A 9,707-nucleotide genomic window follows, 5' to 3' on the forward strand; every position below is an offset into this window, starting at 1 on the left:
CATTTTTCAAACTCCACACGTGACCTTCTTGGGAAGCATTTGGGGAAGTGACCCAGCAAAAACCAGTGACCAAGGGTACGGTCGTTACCCAGATTTAAATCCACGCCTTCTCCAACTGATCAGTGCTTCTGGAAATTTACACTTTCTCCCTCTTTTCTCATCACCGAGGGAGACACTCATTCAAATGCAGCCTCCTCTTATACATGCAAATGCCGCTTACAAAAGGAAATCTACACCAGGTTTCAGAGCTTTTCACTTGTCTGCTGGATCTTTAAAATAACCAGCCGAAAATAACCCCCATGGCAAAGAGACAGATTTTGTACTGACAAAATGCTCCCCCTCTTCAATAGGGAAATGTTTATTTTCCTAAGTCCCTGCCAGTTTTCCGAAGCCAACGAGTATTTTCCACCCCCATCAGTAACATATGGGAATTCTAAACCCTCCCAATTTTGGTGGTAATTTGGGGTTACCCTTTTCCCGTTGTTTTAGCCTTTCCAGAAAATACTCAGTGCTTTCTCACTGTAAAATACGAAGTGGTCTTACTACCGTTGTCCTGGTGACTCAAAGTGAAAATGCTTAAAAGCATACGCTGAACAAAAATAAATATGACTGCACTAAAACATCAGCAAGTCTTGACATTAAACGAAATATCATTTTTTCCTCTCATCCACAAACCTCCCCTCCTCCCTTTTCATTTAGCCTTTTTCTTCAGGAATCCAGTACCACCCAGAAAACGCGATGAACAAGGATGGCAGCACAAACAATTCCTGTTGAAACCGGATAAATCCTGTATTTCCCTACATCCCGCCCCCCTCCCCAGCCCCTTCCTCCAGGTGGGCTTGCGGTTCTGAAGGCCCTCGCCCGCCTCGGCCTCCTCAGCCTGGCGAAGCAAAGAGAAAAGGCTATTATTCCTCTTTATCTCAAACTCTTGTCTTTACGTTAGATTTTGACTCTGAACCACAGAGGTCAGTTTTCGACAACAGAATCAATGTGTAGGAGAGGAAAACATTTGTCTTCATCTGTTCTCTATTCTTTGGCGGGTCTAATAATTAAAATGATATAAGATGGTTCACAAAGGAAAAAAATAATTTCTTAATTATGGGAACCTCAAAATAATGAGGCTCAAAGGCAGGCAGCTGATGCTTCGGTGCCAGTGTGAATTAAGGAGAAGGGGGTAGGCATTTAGAATTTCAAAAAGGTGGGAAGTACATTCACAGGAAAAAGAAAGAAGCAAATATTTGTTAATCACCTGGCATGCCAGGCAGGCAATTATTTCCGATAGGAAAAGTTAATCTCTGGTATTTGCTCTCTTCCTGATAGGGAGGTCCCTCCTCTCATTCATCCTTGGGATGAATATCAGCCTCGGAAATCAAGGAAATCCTTCCTTATGCAGCAACAGAATAAACTTAAAGAACGTTTTCTTAAGTTAAATATAAATACATAAATATAAAGAAGAATATATACTGTATGAACTCATACACGTGGCATCTAAAAGAGACGAAATTATAAAAGATTACCACGTTTGTTGCCAGGGGCTGAGGACGGGGAGATGTTCAGACACGTGATCAGAGGTCAAAGGAACACTTCGGCAAGCCGGATGAGCGCTGGCCGGTTACGGCAGGGCCACGAGAGCTAGCAGGAGAGTATTTTGCACTGGAAATTTGCTAGGAGAGGCTATAGAAGTGTGCTCACGGATGTGCAGAACAAAGGCAAAAGGAAAAAAATACAGTTTTCTTAGAACTTCCCGCCCACTGACAAGCCTCTGAGACGGGCAGAGTGACTTTCCTCCATGACTCAACTGCCTCAATGTGGCCACTTTGCCAAGGGCAAAAGGCAACCTTAGTTTGACATTAGCCCAACTCCGAGGGCCTGTAAATTATCCTTTAACATAAAAAAAGCCCCTTAGGAGCCTTCCTTTATCTTTACCCCCCAAGATAAAAGGCAGCAATTATCCTCCAAGCTTATGGCCCACTGATACCCACCTGAAGGGTCTCGGGGCTGAGGCTTCACCAGACAGTAAAAAATGACCCTTTCCTAAGAACAGCGAGCCCTCAAGGCCCTTGAAACCTTGCTTCCAAATTCCTTAGAGACCTAAGCTGGCCCTGGCCGCCTCAACCTGAAAGTGATCCTGGCCCTCTTACCGACCCCGGCGAGCCCCTTCGGCCCACAGGCCTTGTCCCTAATGAAACCCCGCACTTGGCACTGAAGACGTCTCCAGAATGCTTTCTTGTCTGTTTACTCACAAACCCCAACATTTTCATAGCATCACCACACACACACACACACACACACACACACACACACACACAATCTTAACTGTGGGAGGTAAGGGATGTGTTTCTTAGACACACTGTGGTAATGACTTTGTGAGCAGGACCCAAGGGTGCAGGAGCACCTGGCTCCAGGGGCCCCGACAGGCCCAGTTCTGCCAGTCACAGCTGACAAAATCCAAGGGCCAGGAAGAGGACTCCCACTGCCTCAATTCTGACCCCAAACTTTCAAACCAGGTTCCTTCCAGCCTGTCTCCGGGCTCAGGAGGGAGGGCCTGAGGCCAAAGTGTCCCTGAGGGGAACTGGAACAAGCCACAAGGACTGCCCGGAGCCAGAAAGACCCCACCCCTGACTGACTCCTAGACAGTGACAGATTTAACCTTCACCGCCTCCCTGCAGGAACCCACTCACTTCGGGCTCCGTTCGCCTTACAGAAACCCGGAAGTATTTCCAGCACGTAGGAGACGATTCTTGAGACGTTAGTCAGCTCTCCTCCCAGGGCTGGCCTCCCGGAAATAACTCCCCTTCTGTTTCTCCACCTCCCATCTCTCTGCCTTCTGGTCTGTGTGCGACCCCGGAGACGCGTGCTCTTGCGCCCCATCCCCGCACCCCAGCTACCAGCAGAGAGATGAGCGGGGATAAAACCAGAAAGGGGTTTTCTTCGGGGAGGCCACACCGAGAAGGCAGTAGACTAACATCTCACTGTCTCTAAACTACTGGAATAATATTCAGCCTTCTAAAAGGAAACTGATCTTTTCAAATCAAACAACATGCTCGAATGTGAGGACATTATGCTAAGTGAAATAGACACTGAACTTACTTATGTGACTAACCTACTGTAGTAAATCTCATGAGAAAAGGAAGGAATGAAGGAAAGGAGAAAACAAGGAATGTGGAAGCAAAAAAAGAAGAAAGGAAGAAAATGTAACTGCTGGGTTTCGAATAGATACAAATGTGGAAGGGGCGCCTGGGGGCTCAGTAGGTTAGGCTTCCAACTCCTGGTTTCAGCTCAAGCCATGATCTCAGGGTTCACGGGTTTGAGCCCCGCGTGGGGACCTGCACTGACAGTGCGGAGCCTGCTTGGGATTCTCGCTCTTCCTCTCTCTCTGCCCTTCCCCCCCATCTCTCTCTCTATCTCTCTGGTATGCACGCATACTCTCTCAATCTCTAAAAAAAAATAAACATTAAAAAAATCCAAAACCTAAAGTTGATACATAGTTGAGTTTTAAAACATTATCTTCAATCCAAGAAAGTACGTCTCTCACAAAAGCAATAAACGTTCATCCATAAATAGATTAAATAGACGATGAACTGAACTCAATTATAACTATTCACCAACACAGGACAAAACCACCACTGACCACTAACTCAGAAAAAAAAAGAAACAAGGTGTCATGAGCAAAGAACGTATGGGTAATAGTTATATAGAAAAACACAAAACTTTATTGGGAATTGATAGATGGCTGTTTCCAATTTGATTTAAAGCCTACACTGTGGTAAAATGTGCTGTGTTGAAAACTGCCATGTAAAAACATAAACATAGGTAAAGAATTAAAAAAAAAATTAACTCGTGTTGTGGAACCTATCACACAAAAGAATGCATTGTTCAGGAATTTGAAAACAAAAATAAGACAAACATTAAACCTTAAAATTCTGCATACAACAGATGCTTTAGGCACAGCGCGGGGGGGGGGGGGGGGGGGGGGGGGGGGGGGGGGGGGGGGGGGGGGGGGGGGGGGGGGGGGGGGGGGGGGGGGGGCTCGGGGCTCGGTGGGCTGAGCAGCCCCACTGATTTCAGTTCATGACTCCAGGTCAAGGGACAGAGCTGTGGAGCCCACTTAAAATTCTCTCCCCTCTGTCCCTCCCCACGCTCCTGCAAGCGCTCGCTCTTGCCGCCCCCCCCCTGTCTCTCTGCTATGGGGCAGAATAGTGTAGTATTATGTGAGGGCACTGAATGAAACGACCTGGCACATTGGGGTACATAAACATGAAGCAATAGTTAAGTTTAGCAAGAATAACAAATGTTCAAAGACATATTTTTAAAGTTTATTTCTTTTTTTGAGAGAAAGAGAGAGAGAGAAAACAGAAGTAGGGAAGAGGCAGAGAGAAGGGGGGAGACTCCCAAGCAGGCTCCGCACTGTCAGCATAGGTCCTGATGCGTGGCTCAAACCCGTGAGCCATCAGATCATGACCTGAGCTGAAATCAAGAGTCACATAACTGATGGCGCCACCCAGGCGCCCCCAAACACAGTTTAAAACCGAACTGTGATCTCTAAGGAACTGTTTAGAACCACGTTACCCATAATACTCTGTATGTATTATGTATTAAGATTTGAAATTCACAAATCATGCATTTGGATAAGAATGCAGAGTTGGGGGCGCCTGGGAGGCTCTGTCAGTTAAGCATCCAACTCTTGGGTTTCAGCTCCGGTCATGATCTCAAGGTTTGTGAGCCCGCAACGGGCTCTGTGCCGGCAGCTGGAAGCCTGCTTGGGATGCTCGCTCTCCTTCTCTCTCTGGTCCTCCCCACCCATAATGTCTGTGTCTCTCTCAAAACTAAAATAAATAAAGCTTAAGGTGTCAAAGGCTATGTCCTCCCCTCCTTTCAAAATAATAGGGTAGAGGGGCACCTGGGTGGCTCAAGTGGTTGAGTGTCCAACTGCGGCTCAGGTCATGACCTTGCAGTTCGTGAAATCAAGGCCTGCGTAGGGCTCTGTGCTGACAGCTCGGAGCCTGGAACCTGCCTCAGATTCTGTGTCTTCCTCTCTCTTTGCTCCTCCTCCACTCACACTCTGTCTCGGTCTCTGTCACTCTTAAGAATAAATACACATCAAACAACTTAAAGAAAATAATAATAGGGTAGGTTTGCCTTTTTTTAGTAACACATATGCAGGCTTAGTCCTAAAAGAGAACCCTGGAATCCAATTTCAGCAAACCCAGCAAATTCCAAGAAATTGTCATTCTTGGTGCCTCCTTTTAGGACTGGGGAGGGTCAGGGCGTCTTCATTTACACTTGGATTGAAGTCTAGTCCTTGTTCTGACAGCAGGTGCCCTAAATATCCAACCTGAGTCTGAGCAAATGGCAGTACTTCTGTTTTTTTGAGACTTTATGTCTCCTTAATGCCAAAAGTCTTAAAAGATAGAAGATGTCTTCATGGAAACGAGCTTGAGAAGTGAGCAGAGAAGCAAATCACACAGACACGGTAACAAAGCAGAGCCTGCAGAAAACGTTACGTCATTCAGGTCACCCTTCGAGGTCTGTGACCAACAGGAGAATAGGCCGGACGCCGTGTGTAAGCTGGAGGCCTTCAGACCAGGTAGACGGCCCTTCCCCCCAAGTGAAGGCAAAAATATTGGGTACCCTTATCAACTGGAATATTCTATTTTATTTTAAAGTTTATTTACTTCAGAGAGACTGAGAGCACACTGGTGGGGGAGGGGCAGAGAGTCTGCAAAGGACCCGAGGGTGGGCTCCAACTGTGACACTGCTGTGACATGCTGAGCCAAAGTCAAGATTTGGACGCTCAGCCGAGCTCAGCCGCCCCTCAATGAGAATATTTTGAAAAGCGCTGAGGAGGTCAAGTCCACTGAAAATGTACTCAGAACTGAGGTCACTGGAGCATGAGGGCTGGGAACAGGATGCTGACAATTACCAATGTTATTTATTGCTCAGAGGTCTTGGAAAAACTTGCCTCCTCTGCCTCTGGGTTTTCTCAGAGGCAAAACAGGGGCGCTGCAAGGACTGGTGCTGGGAGCAAGGAGGCCCTGAGCCCTATATCCCCGGTGTGGGCTGGGTGCCCCCAAGACTTCCTTTATTTGCAGGCTGGTAATTCCGCTCAGAGAATTGGGGGATCTATTTGAATTGTGACGGGTGATGCCGGGCAGACTGTGCCGGCAGCAGCTGACCATTTCTTCCCAGAGAAAGGGCGATCCAATAGGAGTAAGTGCTCCAAGTCCCTAGCCTCACAGCAGTGACAACCCGCCAAAGGGTCACTTCCCCCCCCTTGTTTCCAACTGTGGTTCCTACTGTCAAATTCTAGAATTATTTCCTTCCTCTTTTGGGAAGAAGAAATTCTGGCCTGGTGTTTTTTCCAGAGAAATCTCGGCCCTGCAAATGAAGTGGGGCAGGTGAACTAAGGACAAAAGGGTACATGACACTCAAGAGCTTAGACCCGAGGAACAGGTTCAGAGAGAGGGACGCCTTGGTATTTGTTAGGAGCCCGTATTGTTTGAACTGTTTAGTTCCCTGAAGCAGCGGCTGCTTGACCGCCATGGGCCTGAGCACTGGGTGAAGCTCAGGCGTCAATATGGACAGAGACAGATTTGTCCCAATGGGGAGAGTAGACACATTTATTCCCAAGGTTTCTCCAAGCCAAGGGGTGGGGGGGGGGGTTTGGGAGGAGTCCCTATAGTTCCTTGGGGATCTGTCACTGGAATTGGGAGGACACTGAAAACAGCCTGCGTGGCTCAGTCCGGTTAAGTGCCCAAATCTTGGTTTCGGCTCAGGCCATGATCTCACAGTTTGTGGGTTCAAGCCCCACATCGGCCCTGCAATGACACTGCAGAATCTGCTTGGGATTCCCTATCTCTGCCCCTGCCCCACTCTCTCTCTTTTGTTCAAAATAAATAAACTTAAAAAAAAAAAGAAGAAGAAAAATTGGCTAAAGTGCTAAAGGCGCCTTGGGGCACCTGGGTGGCTCAGTCGGTTAAGTGTCTGCCTTCGGCTCAGGTCATGATCTCATGGTTCGTGGGTTCGAGCCCCGCACTGGGCTCTGTGCTAACAGCTCAGAGCCTGGAGCCTGCCTCGGATTCTGTGTCCCTCTCTCAGTCTGCCCCTCCTCCGCTCACGCTCTGCCTCTGTCTCTCAAAATAAAATAAAGACATAAAAAAAATTTAAAAAAAATAAAGGGGACTTAAAGCTCTTAAATTTGTAATATTCATTTTTCCAATGTCCTGGTTCCTTGCAGTAATTGCAGAAACAAGGCTTCCACTTTTGTTTACAGGCATTCATTTGCTAGAATTGAATACTGAAAACTGTTAGCCATCTTTTCTCTAAGGGTGAGAGCAAACTGGTTTGCAAAGTTAATTAAATCTTTAGGGGACATACTATCATTCCATCTTGGTCCTTTTAATGAAAAGGGAAAGATCCTGCATCAGTCCATAAATGTAACATAGGTAAATACTACTACATGGGTGGATTCCACATCTAAAGACCAGAATTTTCGTTAAAGAAAAGTTGGACTCAGAAACAATCAACAAATCTAAAAGGCAACCAACAGGATGGGAGAAGATATTTGCAAACAGCATCTCAGATAAAGGGTTAGTAGCCAAAATCTACAAGGAACTCACCAAACTTCACACCCACAAAACAAATAACCCAGTGAAGAAATGGGCAGAAGATATGAACAGACACTTCTCCAAAGAGGACATCCAGACGGCCTACAGGCACATGAATCGATGCTCAACATCACTCATCCTCAGGGAAATACAAATCAAAACCACACTGAGATACCACCTCACACCAGTCAGAGTGGCTAAAATTAATACCCAGACAACAACAGATGTTGGCGAGGATGCAGAGAAAGGATCTCTTTTGCAGTGCTGGTGGAAATGCAAACTGGTGCAGCAACTCTGGAAAACACTGTGGAAAATTTATAGAGGTTCCTCAAAAAATTAAAAATAGAACTACCTCACGACCCAGCAATTGCACTACTTTTATCTAAGGGATATGAAAATGCTGATTAGAAGAGGCACACGCATCCCAATGGTTGACAGCGGCGCTATCAACAATGGCCAAACTACAGAAAGAGCCCAAATGTCCATCGAACGATGAATGGATAAGGAAGATGTAGTACATACACACATTCAGCGATTAAAAAGAATGAAATCTTTTCGTTGGAACAATGTGGATGGGACTAGAGAGTATTATGCTAAGCAAAATAAGTCACTCAGAGAAAGATAAATATCCTATGATTTCACCCATGTGGAATTTAAGAAACAAAACAGATGAACATAGGGGAAGGGAAGGAAAACGAAGATAAAAACAGAGAGGAAGGAAAACCAGAAGAGTCTCTTCAATACAGAAAACAAACAGAGGCTTCCCGGAGGGGCGCCAGGTGGGGGGAGGAGCTAAGGAGGTGATGGGCATGAAGGAGGGCACTTGTTGGGAAGAGCACTGGGCGTTACAAGTGATGACTCACTAAATTCTACTCCTGGGATCTAAAAAAGGAAAAAAGAAATCACAATTCCTTAACGACGGAGAACAAACAGGGTTAATGGGGAAGGTGGGTGGGAAATCGGCTAGATGGGTGATGGGCATTAAGAAGGGCACTTGTTACGATGAACACTGGGTGCTGCCTGTAAGTGGTGATCACTGAATTCTACTCCGGAAACCAATATTCCACTGTATGTCAACTAACTAGAATTTACATGTTGGGGAGAGGAAGGGAAGGGAAGGGAGAGGGAAAGGGAGGGAAGGGGGAGGGAGAGGGGGAGGGAAGGGAGGAAGTTGAACTTAAGTAATCATCATGAAGGGATTATCGGGTTTTGTGTATAAGACTGAATCTTGTTCCCACCCACAGGATTGGGAAAAGCCATGATAACTGAGAGGTGGGTTCTTCCAGTGATGCTTCTAGCATCTTCCCTAAACTCAGCAGTCTTGTTTCTTTAGACCCGATCTATGATTCTGCCAGTGGGTGTCCCCGTCCCGTGTGCGGCCCGGCCCCGGCCAGCACCCAGGTCGGTGAGAAACCAGGCTGGGAAGGCTGAATAACCATGTCAAATCCCTCAACACCCCTATGGGCACCCCCAGTCACCTTAGGGAACTCTCTCACTATAGCTCAAAGTTCAGCCTTACTCCAGAGAACATAAGAAACTTTGGGCTGACCTAGATCCTCAGAGGACTCATCTTCAAAGGGGCAGACCTTAACAGGTTCAGGAGAGGAGGCAAGGTGCAGCAGAGGGACGGAATGAGAGTGGAGATGAAGAAGTAAGGGGGCGCTGGACGCTGGGACCCGCGCACAAATGGCTTCAAGTGTTTGACAACGCTGAAGGCGGGGAGAGGATGGAAAGTCGGCAGCTCTTTTCTGTCCTTTCAATGGTTGGGTGACCTTATTTCACTGAAAAATTATATATGTGTTAGAAGGAGGCAATATTACATTCCTGATAGGGCTTGGGACCTTCAAAATACCAATAAGTGGGGCGCCTGGGTGGCTCAGTCGGTTGAGCCTCCGACTTCGGCTCAGGTCAGATCTCACGTTCGTGGGTTCGAGCCCCGCGTCAGGCTCTGTGCTGACAGCTAGCTCAGAGCCTGGAACCTGTTTCCGGTTCTGTGTCTCCCTCTTTCTCTGACCCTCCCCATCTCATGCTCTGTCTCTCTCTCTCTGTATTAAAAATAAATAAAACATTAAAAAAAATTAAAAAAAGAAATACCAATAA

The sequence above is a fragment of the Suricata suricatta genome, chromosome 16 (assembly GCF_006229205.1).
Source record: "Suricata suricatta isolate VVHF042 chromosome 16, meerkat_22Aug2017_6uvM2_HiC, whole genome shotgun sequence".
In the NCBI taxonomy this organism is placed as follows: Eukaryota; Metazoa; Chordata; class Mammalia; order Carnivora; family Herpestidae; genus Suricata; species Suricata suricatta.